The sequence below is a fragment of the Strigops habroptila genome, chromosome 11, assembly GCF_004027225.2.
Source record: "Strigops habroptila isolate Jane chromosome 11, bStrHab1.2.pri, whole genome shotgun sequence".
NCBI classification, from domain to species: Eukaryota; Metazoa; Chordata; class Aves; order Psittaciformes; family Psittacidae; genus Strigops; species Strigops habroptila.
In genome coordinates this window covers 19,014,258-19,030,756 of record NC_046360.1, presented here as the reverse complement: position 1 = coordinate 19,030,756, position 16,499 = coordinate 19,014,258, and the positions used below count along the sequence as shown (strand labels likewise).

Here is a 16,499-nt window from a genome sequence, read left to right as displayed (position 1 = left end):
CAACAGCAGTTTTATTCAGAAGCATTCCTTCTTACAAGCTGCAGCTCCAACGCTGAACTTTCATTACCTCATTCTGCAAAGCATGACTGTTCGCACTGAAATAAGCTTTGTTCCTTTTCTTATGGTTGTGGTTATAAATTCCAGGGCTACAGATCACACTGATGCCAAATATTCAAGATCTAAAACTGAATAAACGTTCAAATTCTCAAAAGATTCCTTTTATGAAAAGCTGTCCAAACCAAGCTTCTCTGCTATATAATTGTGCAAGGTAAAAACTAGGGAAAAAACTGGAACTTGATGATGCAAGTTTTTAAGTTTGTCCTTAAATGTCCTTCTCTATACTTTTAAACTATGTTTGGAGCAATGAACAGAACAGCACAATTCTTCAGCATAAGAATGACAACATTTCAGTGTAAGAATGCTAATGTTCAACTAGGCAGACTGGTGGTAAGAGTACTGAGGGGATTACAAATTGTATATAAATCTACACTTACCAGAAAATGGCATTCACAGCATGCGGGAGCTGTGTATGAATAATTCCAGAACTGATACAATGAGCTTGCACATAAGCACATCCCATCTCATTACTAAGCACACATTAAAGCGTGACCACAGGACTTTTCCCATTTCAATTAAATGTCTCACTAAAGCACAGTACGGCTTCACCAGCAGCTATGGACTTGACTGCAACTCACAGCCTTACAGCCATAGCTCGTATTTAGACCTCATGGGGATTCAAAGATGTTTCACAATGCTTTTGGGGCTTCATAAGGGGGTTGGAGAGGAACTGAATTAACCAGGGTTACCTGTTCTGGTAATATCCCTGAAATAGCCACTTTTGCTAGAGTTTAGAATTTGTATTTTTCCTACACTGCCAGACACATTTTGTTTTCTACATGGCCATAATTTCCAGAACTAAATTTAGGATCAAGTTAACTCCATCTACGGTACCTGACAATGGAAATCTTTGTATGCCACCACACATTTTCACATCATCGCCACGACAGATGATTTATAAAATGCTGCCCTAATTCCACACACGACAAATAGTGTTTTGTTGGAAAAGGAATGAGTGAGGAGAAAACCTCCTGAATGTTTACCAGTAAAAATAAGCATTTTGCCAATTTAGTCAGCATAATATAAACTAGCAAATATACACTGACCTATAATACACCACAAGTCATGATTTCTATTAAAGACTCTGGCACCAAATCTAAATAGGAACTTTCCATCTCAGCTCTAAATAGTAAAAACTGTGCTCTACTGTAAATGCTCTGAGACAGACATCCAGCCCCTCTCCTGTTCCTAATACCCAAAGTGTTACATGGGAAGCCCCCACAACTGCCCCACTGTCACAGAGAAGTTTTTAGCAAAAAGACCTCTCATGAAATAATCTTTGTATCAGAACAACAGAAAATTAAGTATTAATGGGAACAGCCTGATCATGAGTATTTTCTTCAGCCTTTATATTTTGCCAGGAGAAACCTCCACCTACATAGTGTTCATACTCTTAACTTCAGATGTAAACCACATCATACCAGTTTCTCTCTGGTGATGAGCCTCTCTCACTTCTATCTTTGACAAAAATAAGTGAACACCAATGTCAAAAGATAAAACTTTTCATCAACTAAGGTTTGTGATGCTTTCATCCCACCTGTATGCAACCACCCTTCTCTCGGCAGGACCTCGGATCACTTCTGAAGACTCAAACACAAATTCCATTACAGGAATTAAAATTCCATGCAGGCACCTAACTCCAACTGACTTCTGAGCAACTCCTCATGGGAACACAGGCAATTTAAATACCCATGTAAAGCTAACAATGGTGTTTATAAGAGACAAAAAAATCTCTAGACATTGTTAAAAACCTTTCCTTTCCCTTCCCCAAACAGTGGCCAGGGGCCTGATACTATACAGTTACCTCAATGGGGGGGGTTTCCTTAAAAAAATATAAAATAAACTAAAAATACACATTAATCTTATTATATGTATGGTAACACCACCATTTATATATATTCCTCTGGGGAGATTCTGGCTGGACACAAGAGGAAAGTTTTTCACAAAGAGAACAATCAGCCATGGGAATCATCTCCCCAGGGAAGTGATGGGTTCCCCAACACTGGACACTTTTAAGATTGGGCTGGACAGGGTGCTGGGCCATCTAGTCTGGGTCATGCTTTGCCTAGAAAGGCTGAACCAGATGATCCTTCAGGCCCCTTCCAACCTAGGAATCTATGATTCTACATTAACACCCTGATTGAGTACAAGACCTGGTAAAAGTGCTATTGCTATTTTACGTTGGAATTAAAGAAACTCATTTAAAAGAAATCTAGCAAATAAAGAAACAGCTTCAAATTAAAGCCTGTTGAATTTGGTAATACATTGTCCTCATTGTATGGAAATGTGGTAATTAAACAGGGGATACCAGGGCCTTCAGGTAACCACACCAGAACTGTCCAGTGTGTCTGCAGCACCACAGGGCCATTTGGCCACAATTAATCTAATTAACAAAGCTTCAAACAGATGGCAGTGGTGAGCAGGCAGGAGCAGCAAGAGCTCTTACATCCTCAGTCTCTTACAGGACAAGCAAGAAAACTGAGCCCCTCCTCATGAGCAGATACAAGTGGCCGTGCTCAGCATCTTGTATAGCCCACCCTGCAGACACCAGGCAAGCAGAGAACAATACCAAACAAGAGAGTCCAGATGACAGAGCAAGATCAAGAGGAAAAATATCTCTATGTTGTTTATGGGGATAAATTGCACATTCATATATGGTATTTGTACTGCACCATGAGTTTTCATGTGGCCTGTATGTTTGATTAAGGCTAAAACTGCTTTTTATTTAAATAAAAAGGCAACTTCTCTCCCCCACTACTTTCCTCCTTACCAAACTTGAATTTAAACCAGAGAGGGCGAAACCACAGCAGAGCCTACCACACAAAATGCTGCTTTACTGACTCCATTTGTCTCCTCCAACTGACCACACTCCATGGTAACCAGACTCGCATCATACAGCTGGCAAGACAACACTCTGATAAAACAACTGTGTTTTATAAAATTCCCCGAGTCCAAACTCCAGGCTTCAAAATTCATTACTGTGACGGCTTGAGTCTGCACTGCAACTGAAAGCAGAGATAGCAAACACATTTATTGTGCCTCTCATAATACTTCTCTTTGTTTCAGTATGCAGCTGCTGTAAGGCACTCCAGATCTGCTGCTTTCAGATACTTCTACTTACAACTATTCATACTAGTCTCTTTTTCCCCCCCCCCTCTCTCTTTTCTATTAAAACTGTTAGGCAACATGATAAAGCACAGACAAGCTAAACAAAGATAACAACGTGACGTAGTGTCTGCCTATATAGCAGTCTTGCAGTAGTGCACTCAGTCGACAGAAGTCCATGCAGTCAGCAAGAATGTTCTTTATTTTAACCACTCAGGAGCCTACACTGAAAGGGATTCACATTAACACGTGCAAACTAAATGTTTGTGAAACCAGCACGGCTCTTTTCAGACCCATACACCACCAGGACAGTGCTCTGTAAACAGTGGATCTTCAACACTGTTTGCATTTCTCTTGCAGTTCAGTCAGCAATATCTGCGTCCCTACTGGAACGTCCACGCAATACAAACATCACAACAGCAAAAGTCATGTTTTTACAAGTGTGGATTTGATAGCAAGACACCAGAGAAGGCTCAGAATATGTCTGAGAACTCCAGGAGTTACCAAAGACTGGGGAAAAAAAAAAATATACACTATTTTGGCAGTGAGCTTCCTTCCTCTCTGACCCAACGACTCAGTATGGGCTGCACTAAGACAAGGCTACCATATCCTACTCCCCCTCCCAATTTCCTCTCCCCGCTGGCTACTATTAATGCCTAAAATCCAAGCATTAATTACAATCCAGAAACAAAAGGCTTCGTCTTTCCAGCTGACTGACATGATACAGACCTTAAAACAGATCAAACTAGAACTCCCTGAAAGAGAATTCCAGCACTGCCCTTGCCCGTTTTACTTCTTCGTCCTGCATCTGAGAAATGGATTTGTCCTCAAGAGTAAATTCCTGACACATTTATTAACTTTGAAGAAGATTTTCTTGGTTGTGGTGTCTGTCAACAGGGCACTTACCTTTAAAGTCTTGGATTGAATTACCCTGACCTCAGGCCACTCCATTAGCTAATAAAATCATGGGCAGGAGAGTTTAACAGACTTTAATTAACGTGCATTGCACCTTTTATTAACTTTTCCAATACCTCCATGCAGACACAGGCTCATTAGAAACAGGAGGTGCCTCATATTCTTGGGGCCAGACATTCCAGGAATCAATAGCACATGAAGATGTTCAAGGCCATTTTCTCTACTGGTTCAAGATCAAAATTGAGCTCTCATGACACCTGAAACATTTCTGCTGAAAAGCTGCACATATGTGAAAAGGACACTATAAAATTAAGTTCCTTTTATGTTCTATTCCTATTTTCTAACAGTCATGAGGAGACTAAATTGCAAATAGATAGGAATGAATTTATGAACTATTACATGTTTTCTTCCACCATCTCAAACACAGAATTCAGTCTGAGCCAACATAAATTGGGATAAATGGCATAAAAATTCCAATTCATGCACAAAAAGCACATGATTTGAGATATCAAGTACCAAGCAGGGAAGTCACCGTGAATTACTCAATTCAGCAAGTCATCAAAACAAGTTATCAAAACAAAAGAATCATAATACAGCACCAGAGAATTAATCCGCAGAAGCTGTCAGCTGCCTAGTTTGAGTATTACTTCACATCACACTATATGTTGTAAGAGGACTGATACCCTTGAAATCGGGAAACTCCCCACGAATTAAATCTGCATGAAATAGACTACAGACAGTCTTAAGAGTGTGTAATTTAAGGCAGATTTACTTCACTTACTTGCCCAAAGACAATTAATTAATCCAGACTCCTGAGCAGTAAATCTCTGGTTCATGATAAAAGATATCCTAAGTAGCAGCCACACATTTATGTAGTAGATGCTGAACACTTCTACAACCCCCACTCAAACAAACAAAAAATCCCTTATGTAAAACCATAATTTTGTACCACCGCTTTATTTCTATCAAAGATCTGAGCTTAAATAAGATGTAATTCTGGGAAGTAGTCTGCCAAACACTGTAGACAAAGTCACAGTAGTCTCCACAGTATTTCCCTCAGAGCATACAGAACAGCCTACCTGGAGAGCATAATAAACCAGCAAACTAGAGGAACAACAGAAAATTAAGTATTAATGGAAACAGCCTAATCATAGACCACTGCTAAGAATCAGACCTTGCAAATACTTCTCATTATAATTGATAGATTTCTGTCAGCAGCCAGTTTAGTGATTCGCTTATCTGACAGACATTTTACTTTCTTGTAAAATGGCAAAAAGCTAATTTAGGAAAGAAAAAGTCACATACACACATACAGAAAAATTGGCAAAAGCCTGCTCTCCTCAGTTTACAAAACATATGAAAAGCACTTACTCCTGGAACCAAGCTCTGGCTACCACTGTGCAGACACAGGGATGCCAGAAAACCCATGGCCAAAACCGAAATTCAGTGATTAAATTGACTATCCTGCTCTGGCTCCTCCATCTGACCATGCCTGCCAACAAGGGACACGTTATGCTTGACATGGCAAGAAGAACATAAAACAGTGACCTCTGCATTCAATCACCTCCACCCACTTTTCCCTGCTCTTCCGTTCAAAGGCCTGCACACAGGAAGGAGCTAGAGTTTAGGGACAGCGATACCACTTGCGCAGCTTGCTTGAGGATCCTTCCAAAAATCACATACTGTTAATCAGAACTGAGTAGCACAGCTTAAAGCAGATTTCAACTTACTAGGTCTTGAAAATGCTGTATTATGTACAAAACACTTAATTGTGAGAGGCAGAACACGGCAAAATTGGCTCCCCAAACCTAATTGTAACTGTATTATTCACTCCTTCAACTGTACTGTGAAAAACTCTCATCTTATATTCTTATCATATTGTAAAAGCATAACCGCACAAAGTAGCACATTCATACTCTCTTATATCCACTGACTTACATGGATAAGTCTTTCAGTTCTACAAACTACTTCATAAACATAAGTAAAATGTCTCTGCTGACCACTTAGATTATGACTGAAATAAATTCTCTTCACCCTGCTAACCAGATACCAACTGAAAGAGCCTCCTTGGTAAGCAGGCCAGAAACTGATGGCATGGAAAGAGGAAGGGCAGCAGATATGCCACAAAGAGAGCAGCATGGAATAAAATTTAATTCTTTGGTCTGGCAGAGCTTAATATTTCCTCTGACAAATGTCGATTTTCACACCTCAACAGTTGTGACAGTAGGACTGTGTTCAATCCCATCCCAAGAAGGAACTCATGCTTAGATAATGTCCCATTTAGCCAACTCTTGCAGCACCTCTCTGAGCTGAAAGCCTAAAACTCATTCCTTTCTTCTGCTTAGAGTAAATGTGCTCATATAAACTATGGCTAAAAAAAAAATAATTCCAATTATCTGGCAAACAAGATTTAAATGCAGTCAATGCTGAACTACACTCATCTCCAGGTAAGTAACACCAGGGACACCTACAATGCTCGTTAACATCAATGTCAAAAAGGATTTCTCTCGGTTCAAGACTGAGGGTGGGTTTTTTGCTCAGGAAGCAGGGCTGCTCCCAAAGAGCTCTCCTTTCTGAGCCTTTCTGCCAGCAATCCCAGGAGAAATCTGTATCAAACATTTAAAGTCAGTTAAGAGGAACTAAAAATCAACACAAATGATCATTTTATGTTTGCTCAATGCATTAGAAAGGCTCATAATAAAGAAAGGCAAGCTGCTGTGCTGAGCTGAGCAACTGACCAAGCACATGGTCAGCAGCATGTGTCTTCACACGGCGCTGCACTTGGGCCACCCAGCCCTGCCCAGGAACACGGGCTTCAGTGTGCAAGAGACACCTGAAGTACTTATAGAAGATTGGAGTGTCCTACATCGTCACCCACTGGCTGGCCTTGTCCTGTGACTGTATGTGCTCAGATATGCACAATCCTCCTTCAGGTAGAAGCCACGACAGTCAATATACCAGTACATAAAAGGAACTGTCAAAAGAGCATCAACTGACAGCCCTGTGTAAGGTACTTCAGAACTGACAATATGTGGCTGAATAAGCTGACGGACATACAACTGCTTTACTTCTCAGACTAACTGTACTTCCTACATAGAAGGCTACAGGTGATTTACTTGGTGCAGAACAGCGTGACCCAACAAGGGCATCCCAAACAAAGTGAGAGCGTAAAAGAGAAAGGAAGACAAAGGGAGAAGCATAATTTACATTTTCTGCAGAAAACAGTGAATTTCACATTCTTCTATCTGCTTAGAAAGCATGACGTTCCTATTTACTGGGCAGCAAAAAAAACAGATGATCCATTCAGTTCCCGAGAAAAACATTCAGCATTGTCAAGTACCAGAAGCAGTTCTGGTATATCTCAACACCATACTCTATTTATAGTACCACTGAAACTTAGCCATTTAAGTTTCTTCAGTGACAGGTCATGTTTTCATGCAGCTGAACTCTCTAAAGGTTCTAGGCAGGTGCCTGTGGCCTAGACCCATGAACAGAGGTGAAGTCCCACCAGTCTTGGTGCCTCAAGATAGGACACTCTTCACCTCATAACCTGGCTGGAATGCTGCTGGGACACATGCCCTTGAGAAAGCGGGAAACAAACACTACAGAGGTGGTCACAGGAATTCCTAACACAGAAAATAATTCCAGGATATGTAATTAAAACTACCACCATGCAAAGTTTAAATAATAAATATAGAATTCAGCTTCAATTTATTTGCAAAACTATTATAACAGCATTCTCTTACATTTGCGGATTTTAAAAGTTCCCAAATAAAAAGATTTACTTTTATCAGTGTGATAATGTGGTTTGATTAAAAAATGTTAAAACACTATCAATAAAGAACTGTGAATGAAATATGACTGAGTCAACAGGTTGGAGATGCTGCTTTCCAGAAGGATAGTGGTTTCCAGATCTAGGTGCTCTTTCTTTTGTCACCCAGCTAAATGACTGTGTTACATGAAAGCTAAACTGATCAAAGGCTTTCTGTCTTTCAGCTGGAACAGTCAAAGCTCGCAGACCTGCCATCTACTTCAAAAGTTAATCAAAGCCACAGCAAAGTCACAGCACAAAAAAGTGTCAGATTGGGTGCTTAAGCAGTATTTCAACATACTAAATGATACAACTATGTATTTTCATGCAATGGCAAAGAGAGACAAATAGGAAATTCAGTTTGTGAAAGCTCAAATTTGAGTAACTCTTCCTAAGTAGACAAAAAATATTTGCTACCCTCTCTCTGGGGCTTTTTTTGATACAGTTTCTGTCAGTGGACAGCAATGTAGATATTGGGGTCTGAAACACCACCTTCTGCTCTGGGTGGCTGATGCTTCATGGATATGACCCTGTGACATACATTGAACTCTATAGACTATTGCTCTGGGTAATCAATGCCCCTTGTGGAGATGAGCACAGTCAGCATGTTCTACAGCAAACATGCTTAAAACACTGATTCTGAGATGTTCACTTCTAACGGGACATAATACAATTAAATCAAACAAATTGTACAGTTTCTTTCATAACGGTTTGAATTAAAAGGTGCTATGCAAAGGTAAAAAAAAAAATCCACTTATTTAAATTGGAGCCTATTTTTAGATATACTGAAAGCTTTTACTGTAGTTTACTATAAACATGATCCAAACGCCTTTTCTCACATTGTTCTCCTATGCTACATGTGGAAAATTTCAGAGCATCAAGAAAACAAGCTTTCTAAAAGAATGGCGAAATCCTATATTGCACTTTCAAGCGATGTTGCTTTTATTCCCATTTTATTTTTCCCAAAGTTCCCTACCTGAAGGGTAGAAGGCCCTCAAGAGAGAGGATATAAATTCTGTATTTTTCAAATACAAACACAAAAGCAAATCTATTCAAAATATTAGTAAAAGATATACACACATGGGTGGCTCCCTTTGGAAGGGATTTGGAATGAAGTAGGGTCACTGTTCAGAGAGCACTGTGCTGTGTGCAGGTCCAGCAAAGCTCAGTGCTGTTTTCCCTGACTGGATTCCTATTAGGAGCATACAAGCAGCCTCAAGATGGGAAGTTAGAAACAAAACCCAAAGACAGTAACAAGCAAAAACATCTCAGCTAGGGTATCTTCCCCACATGGCACGTGGCCAAGCAGCCAAGTAGCAGAAGCTGTGGCCTCAGGGCAGGAGGAGACGGCATTGGAGACAAGCCTTCATCATCACATGCACATGGACACACGACTAGGAGCTGCTGCCGCCTTCATTGTCACCAACATGATGTCTTCCTAAACCGAGGTGAAATGAGCAAATGCCATCCGGCCTAAGGAATGCCAGAAAAATTTCAATTCCAGTTCTGGTTTTCTGCTACCTGACTGCAGCCTGTCTGAAATGGACTCATGGTATTTAAGAACACAGAGCCCCTTCAACCAAGCTGGGCAGAATATTGAAGACTTTAATCCACAGAGCGTCAGAACAATTTCAACCCATCTCCCACAAAGAATCCATTGTAAAGAACAAAATCCCTTTGTCCTTCAAAAGGGGCTCCAAAATCCCTTCCACAGAGGGAAAGCAAGAGAGCAGTAACAACTGTGCAGTCAAGCACTCTGAATCCAACAGCAAACTACACGAGCCATTCAGATGAAAACAAGATAGTCTTTTGATCATGCTATTTACATAGAAAATGAGGAGGATGTGTCAGCTTGCCAACTCCTTGCGTGCAGGGTTTTACAGGGTTTTACTGTAACTGATGGCAGTAGGCTGAGATATGACCCAGCCAGTGCCTCAGCCAGTAGAAGAGAGTGAATTCAAGCTCATCCTAAGCATTACAAGGCTGGATTATGTAGATCCTTCAACCCACTGGCTTTGTATTATTCTGAGACACAACCTGAGAGCCATCTTCAGATGTTGCTCACATGTAGTGTTTTAATAACCAAAAACTTGTTAGGGCTTCATCTTCTAGAAGAGCCCAGAGAACAGTGTGGCTCGTGAGATGGAGAGGATGCCATATACAATTCCTCTAGGAGTATGGGTGCTGGTATAAGGAAATGTACATTAAAAATATCACCACTGTTGGCCAAGGGATTGTCTTTCCAAAACACACAGGTACATGCCACCACTAAGGAAAAGAGAAAAATAATTTTGTGCCTCTGACATAGGAGGTTTTAATCCTGGGTTCATGACGTCCAACTGAGGTAGGTAATTTTCTTGGGAAAACAACTCACTATGAAGAGATCCACAGAAAAATGTCAGGTAATCACAGCATGCAAGAGCTCGAAAGCCCTTGTTCCGTTAGAAGATTCAGTTGTGGAAAACTTGGTGCCAGAGAACATTATGAATTCCTCCTCAAAAGGACTGAAGATAATGGATCTGAGTTAATGCTCCTACCCACTCCAACAGTCAGCACTACTATGCAGTGACTGAGATAGCCAGAGGTTGTCAGATTCAGAGAGATAAAAGGGAGACAACCCCTTGGTGCTAAGGGATAGATGGGAGCACTGTCTAAGTCATAGCTGGACTGTTTATTTCACAAGAAAGAGGGTGGTGTATGGGGCCAAGTTGCAGGGTCACTTAAAATAAATGTTCTGTCCAAGGGGAACAAGGCTGGAAAGATAGAGGGAGGGATTGTGTTTGCTCCCAAGAAATGACATGCTGCCTGGACAGCCTTTCTCACAGTTTTCTGGGCACTGAGGGCAGGTTTTCCAGAACTCTTGGAAAAGCAAGGAACAAGCAGAAATTCATATTTCTGAACTTATCTTGACAGTCACGGGGTTGGAATGGCTGAGCAGTACCAAAGGTACACTCCACTTTTCAAAGCCCTTTAATTAGGGCTTTGTCTTCCTCCCCCCTGTACCTACTAGTCTTTAGCTGAACCTCCCTTTCTGTTTGGAGCCTCCTGGCTCCTTGCTTGTTCATTTCAAAGCTGCAGAAGTAACTCATTCCTGACCAAACACAGAACAGACAGGAAAGTGCAGATGGGTTGATAAAACCAAGGTAACACAAACTGTCAGTTGTACGTCTATGACCCACCACTCACAGCATACAAGCTCCACACGATTAAATCTCTCACTGCATTACTGTGATATCACTCTTCAGTTAAATACCTGTTAAATCCCTCCCCATTTTACTTGTATGATGTACATCCTCAACATTTCTGCAGATCTCTACCCCCATCGCACATTAAAGATGTTCCACTCCATAATTAAGCAGGCACTCTATTAAATACCACTGTGAAGTTTTCAATGGAACCAAACAGCACCTCAGGGCAGTGAGACACTGTGTTAATTAAAAAGGTTTGGAAGCACTGCTTTAGGTCAGAAATGGGTTATCAGCATGCCTGAGTGACATGACCACAGATGGACTGCTATTTAATTGAAGTTTCTTACCCCAGCTCATCTTCTGAAGAGAATGTAAAATTAACCACCAGCATAAGTGGGCACATTCCTTTAATGCCACTCAACAGCCCTCAAATATAGAAGAACAGACCCACAAAGGTCCTGCGGCTCAAACAGGGGAACTTAAAACTCTTCCACCCCACTATCCTTTGTAAGAGCTCATTCCTTGTACCAGCTCAACAGACTCGACTACTTCCACCAAAAGATTTCACCATCTCAATTTAGAACAGGTCCACTATAGATCAGAACCACAGCCACAACAGGTTTTAGTCCAAAAGCTCCATGACTGCTGACCATACAGCATCTAGATCAAGTGTCAGAGTTTTTAATCTGCTAAGCTGATTAATTACAATTTTTATTTGCACATCTCAAAACAAACAGGAAAAACATTTGCTGTTCACTAACAGCACTTCACTATGGAAGGTTAGCAGCTACAGCAAAGTACTGAAGCTGAGGCACTCTGAATGCTGCTGCCTGCTTTATCCCTTATTTCTGTGAATTTAACTCATCCCAGCTCTTTTTCCCCCTCTAACATTCATTACTGAGGGTTGGCTTCTGTGAGGACTAGGATTCTGCAGGGAGAATTAAATAAACATATATATATATATATAAAATTACGTTACAATGAGTATTAAAATGTTTGTTGCCATACTTGCTTCTAAATGGACTCATTGAGAAACACTTGAAACTAACCAGGGTAGTGTTCAATTTACTGTACTACAAAGAAAGCCTCAGTACATCCGCAGATCAGCCACTAAGGCGAGCATCAAGTACCCCAAAGCTGTCAGTGTCTGAGAAATTAGGAGTTTTAAGGATTTTTAAAGGAAGAGAAGTTTGGTTTTTGGCAGATGAGCTAGTTACGTTGATTTTATAACACTGATAAGGAAGCTTTTTGAAACTAGCCAAGAATCTGTAACCATCACTGCTAATGCTAGAATTCCTTGTTTTGACACCTTTGGTAAATAGCTCAGTATGATGCCTACAGCAAGACAAGAGCAAAGTGTTCACCTCTCTTAACTGCAGCCACTGGTTTTAAAGCATTCAGCAGGAAAAGTGTGCACATCAGCAGTCTCCCAGCTGGCTCTCGGAGATTCCATTTACAACAACCACAGAGCGACTGTGATAGCTCTCCGAGATGCCACAGCATGAGAAGTGAAGGGTGGGGGTTAAACAAGCAGCAATGCACACCAGATGTCTTGAGGAGGACATCTAAAAGATCCAGAGCACAAGGAAGCATATTAAAAAAGAAAAAAATCCCCTTCAATGCCATAAATATTAATACTAAATCCAAGAAACTGGCTGGGTTCAAACTTGTCCTGCACGAATCACACAGCACTTCCCTCACCCCTTCTTCATTTAACGTGTTCTGTACAAAACCACCACAAAGGAGGTACCATAGTTATGTCAACTTTGTTTTCTATATGCTAAGAGTACTTCTTGTAGAGCTCCTTTAGAATGGATTACTTTCCAAAAAACATAAACAGAACAACTAAATAGTCTTATTGTACTTGGCTAGCTCTTGCATGGCATTTATTGGTCTTCCCAGATAATTTAGATTCATGGAAATAGTTTCCTTTTGACTGGACAACTTTTATTTTCTTCATTTGGCCATTTCATTACAATTAGCAATGCATCACTGAGAAAACAACTCCAATTTAGCACGCTGGAGCCAAGAAACAATAGTTTTCTGAAAGCTTTTGCTCTGAAAGTGTCAAAAGCTGCTGATTTTACAGATATCTGAATTTACTTTCAGAAGTGAGACATACTAAACATGAACAATAGCAAAACTGCAAGTCACAATACCATCTCTAATGTGAAACCAGAGCACGCTAATGTCATTTGTAAAACAAGTAAAAACTCGTTCCCAAAAAAACAACAGCTATTGCAAAAGTTCCACTTAACAGCTTTGGTTTTTACTCTCCTTAAGCAAAAGCTTGCTGGGTTCTGGTTACTTGCTGTTATGGTTAAAATAAAACATAACAAATATTTCATGTTGGGTTATATTCCCGTAAAGCAGTGCCATTCCTGTCCTGGGGAAAAAACAAAAGCAAGCCTCATCTACTAAATCTCTTTCACTTCTCACTACAACCTATTTCTGCATGCTGAAGAACAAATATTAAGCCTTGCAAACCAGAGAGGTGCAATGCTCAGTGGTTTCCATGCCTGTCCTCTCAGATCGGTTTCCACGAAAAACTACCGATTTTTAAACACAACTGGTTCCAAACTTTTCCTGGGAGAGCAGATATATTTCCTGGAACCTGCTAGCAACATTTGGAAGAATAGGAGGAAAGTTATACACTACAATGCTTGATTCTCACAGTTGACGAGGAACACTCCAAAACGATGAGGAGTGAAAAAGAACATGTTTAAAATAATGAAAGATAGACTCTTGTAGCAGTATTATGAAAAGACAGGAGGCACATTTTTCATGAAGGCATACTTTCTTTCCTCCTCCTATGCCCCAAAAGCTGTAACATTCCACTTTATCTGAGATATTATCTACCTACATCCATGTACATCACAGCATGGATTATCTTCTCCTTCAAAGACAAAATGAGATGCACAGTGTAACACTGCTGGAGGGAAAAGCTGGGCTGCACCATGCACTACTATGTGTGACAAGTTCTTGTTTTTAACACTAGCAACAACAAAGCTAAAAAGCGAAGAAAAACCAAAAGCATTACTTTAAAAAATCTGATACCAACCAGTGCTGTGAAACTCAGGCAAAGGAAACATTCTACACTCCTTCCACAGTTTTGTCCCCCACTCTCATGTTACTGTTCACCTGAGACTTTCAGGACTCACATTCCTGTTAAAACTAGATACCTGAAGATCTTTGATGAAGACTCACCAACTACCTCACTGAAGTTTCTGGATGACTTTTTCTCTGGCTAGAACCAATGCTGTGGTGATCCTAGGAATACCATTACTTCACCCTCACTGAGGTTATACAAGAAAAAGCTGTTTGGAGCTCTGTCCTAACAACTAAAACACTCCAAGCTTGCCTTACTTTACAATCAGTGCCAAACTACTACTGATATTAAGAATAAAACTCTTCCAACTCCATCCATCCATAACATGAGGTTTACAAGTTGACAGAGATAAACCTAATTAAGAGCTCAACTGCCTGCTGGAAACCACACTTGTGCTGGATGATCCGTGGCCTCTCTCTCTGTCCCACCAAGGCTCCCAACATACATGCTGCTTCTCAAGTGACATGTGCCATTACATCGACTGGTGAAGACAGGCATGACAATGTCTGCTCAGTCTTAAAAAAAGCTGTTAGATGAAGCACCAAGGGCAATTAAAACTGTGCATCGTGGCACTCACAGTGTATGGGTTACTGCACCCCCAGCCTTTGCACAGTGCTAACAACACACCAACATCCCGCAGTGCTGCAGCGCACAGTCAGTTACTCCCCAAAGCACATGGCTTTTACCAAAAGGGAAGGAAACAATGGCTCCGTGTGTCCAGCAATCATTCCACGCTGATTTGTAAAGTAATTTTCAGGGAGATGATAAAAAATGCATGATGAAGAAAAAATTGGCTGGCTTTAAGAAAGAAATTAAAACCAAAAGCACTCCTGATTCTTTCACACTGAAAAAGTATAATAGCATTTTTGTAAACACTCCTCCAGAACCTTGTATTCATCACTACCTCATACTATTATCAGTGAAAAATTATAGGCTCTGTCCTGCTGGATTATTGTTAGTGTAAACAACTTTGCTAAATTGCTTGGCACACCGTCTGCATGCAGCATGCTAAAACTCTGTAGTCTATTCAGCCAAAATCAAATATAAAGGCCCATCTGTATTAATCCTCAAGCAGAAATTAATAGACAACTATTTTCATGCAAAGCAGATATTTAAAAAAGGCAAACCAAATACATATGGATGAACTTTTTCATTCATAATTTTAGATGGCACACAATGAAGACTGTTGTTTAAGCTTTATTTTTTCCCCTAACAGTTCTCCATACAATGCAGTGCATTGTTCAAACTCCGGAGCAATTTAAGCTTTTTCAATGTCTCCTAAAATCCCTGGATTTATATCCAAAGAGACCTGGCACTGTAACAAATTTGACTTGTGAGTAACAAGTTACAGCCTTTAAGCAAATTGCTCATTAACAGAGAATTCAACTTACTGCTACAAACCTCACTGGTGCTGCCTATCTTATCTATTGAAAGTTGTGGGATAACCCACTATTACATTGAGGGGTTTAATTTCCTTGTTTGAGCTCTCAGCACAAATGCTCAACTAGCAGCAAGGGTGAGGAGAGCAAGAGAACTCCAGGGAAGAAAATGCTTAAGTATGACCTAAAGCTATCTTGCCTTTGATGAATGACAAAATTAAACTGAATTTTGATGTCAGCACTGAAGAGGATATTCCCAACTTTATGCTCAGAGGAAATGAGTAAGAAAAGCCCAACTGTGAAGTTGGAGCTCTTTGTTTTTTCCTGTAGATAAAAAAAGACATTGAAAAAGCAAAACCCACAGAACGTTCTATAAATGGGGAACATTCTGTAGGTGCAACTTAATTTACATGATTTTGAGCAGAAATTTTACACTGCATTACAAGTAAGAACACTTAATTCACCATGAAGGAGATTTTTATCCCATTTATTATTCCACTATTTCTTATAGAAGAATAGTGTGAAAGTAAATTTATGTATTTAGAAACTAAACCAAACTCCAGAGCTAATAGGAGACACTGATGTCATAAAACCCAGAGGAAAATGCAAGGTCAGCAGAAAAACCTGATGGAAACTATTCTTTAGAACTTAAGAAAACACATCACGTCATTAAAAAGCAAGTGAAGTTAGCGGAATCTACTTCAGGCTCCTTGTTTGATATCAAACATCTCAACTGGCTTTTGAGGAAGATATGCATATATTCAAAATGCCTTGCAGTGTGCTAAGATGACATCTAGCTATGCGAGCTCGGTGCTGAAGCCAACTAATGCTCCATTGTTACAGGAAGTCAGTGAAATAATTATGTAATATGCCAC

The 16,499-nt window shown here is 40.3% G+C and overlaps 1 protein-coding gene across 3 annotated transcripts in view; it reads right to left on the bottom strand.

Moving 5' to 3' along the window:
- The window catches only part of VGLL4 (vestigial like family member 4), a 98,803-nt gene that overhangs the window by 24,118 nt on the left and 58,186 nt on the right, over window positions 1-16,499 (bottom strand). The window lies entirely within an intron of this gene.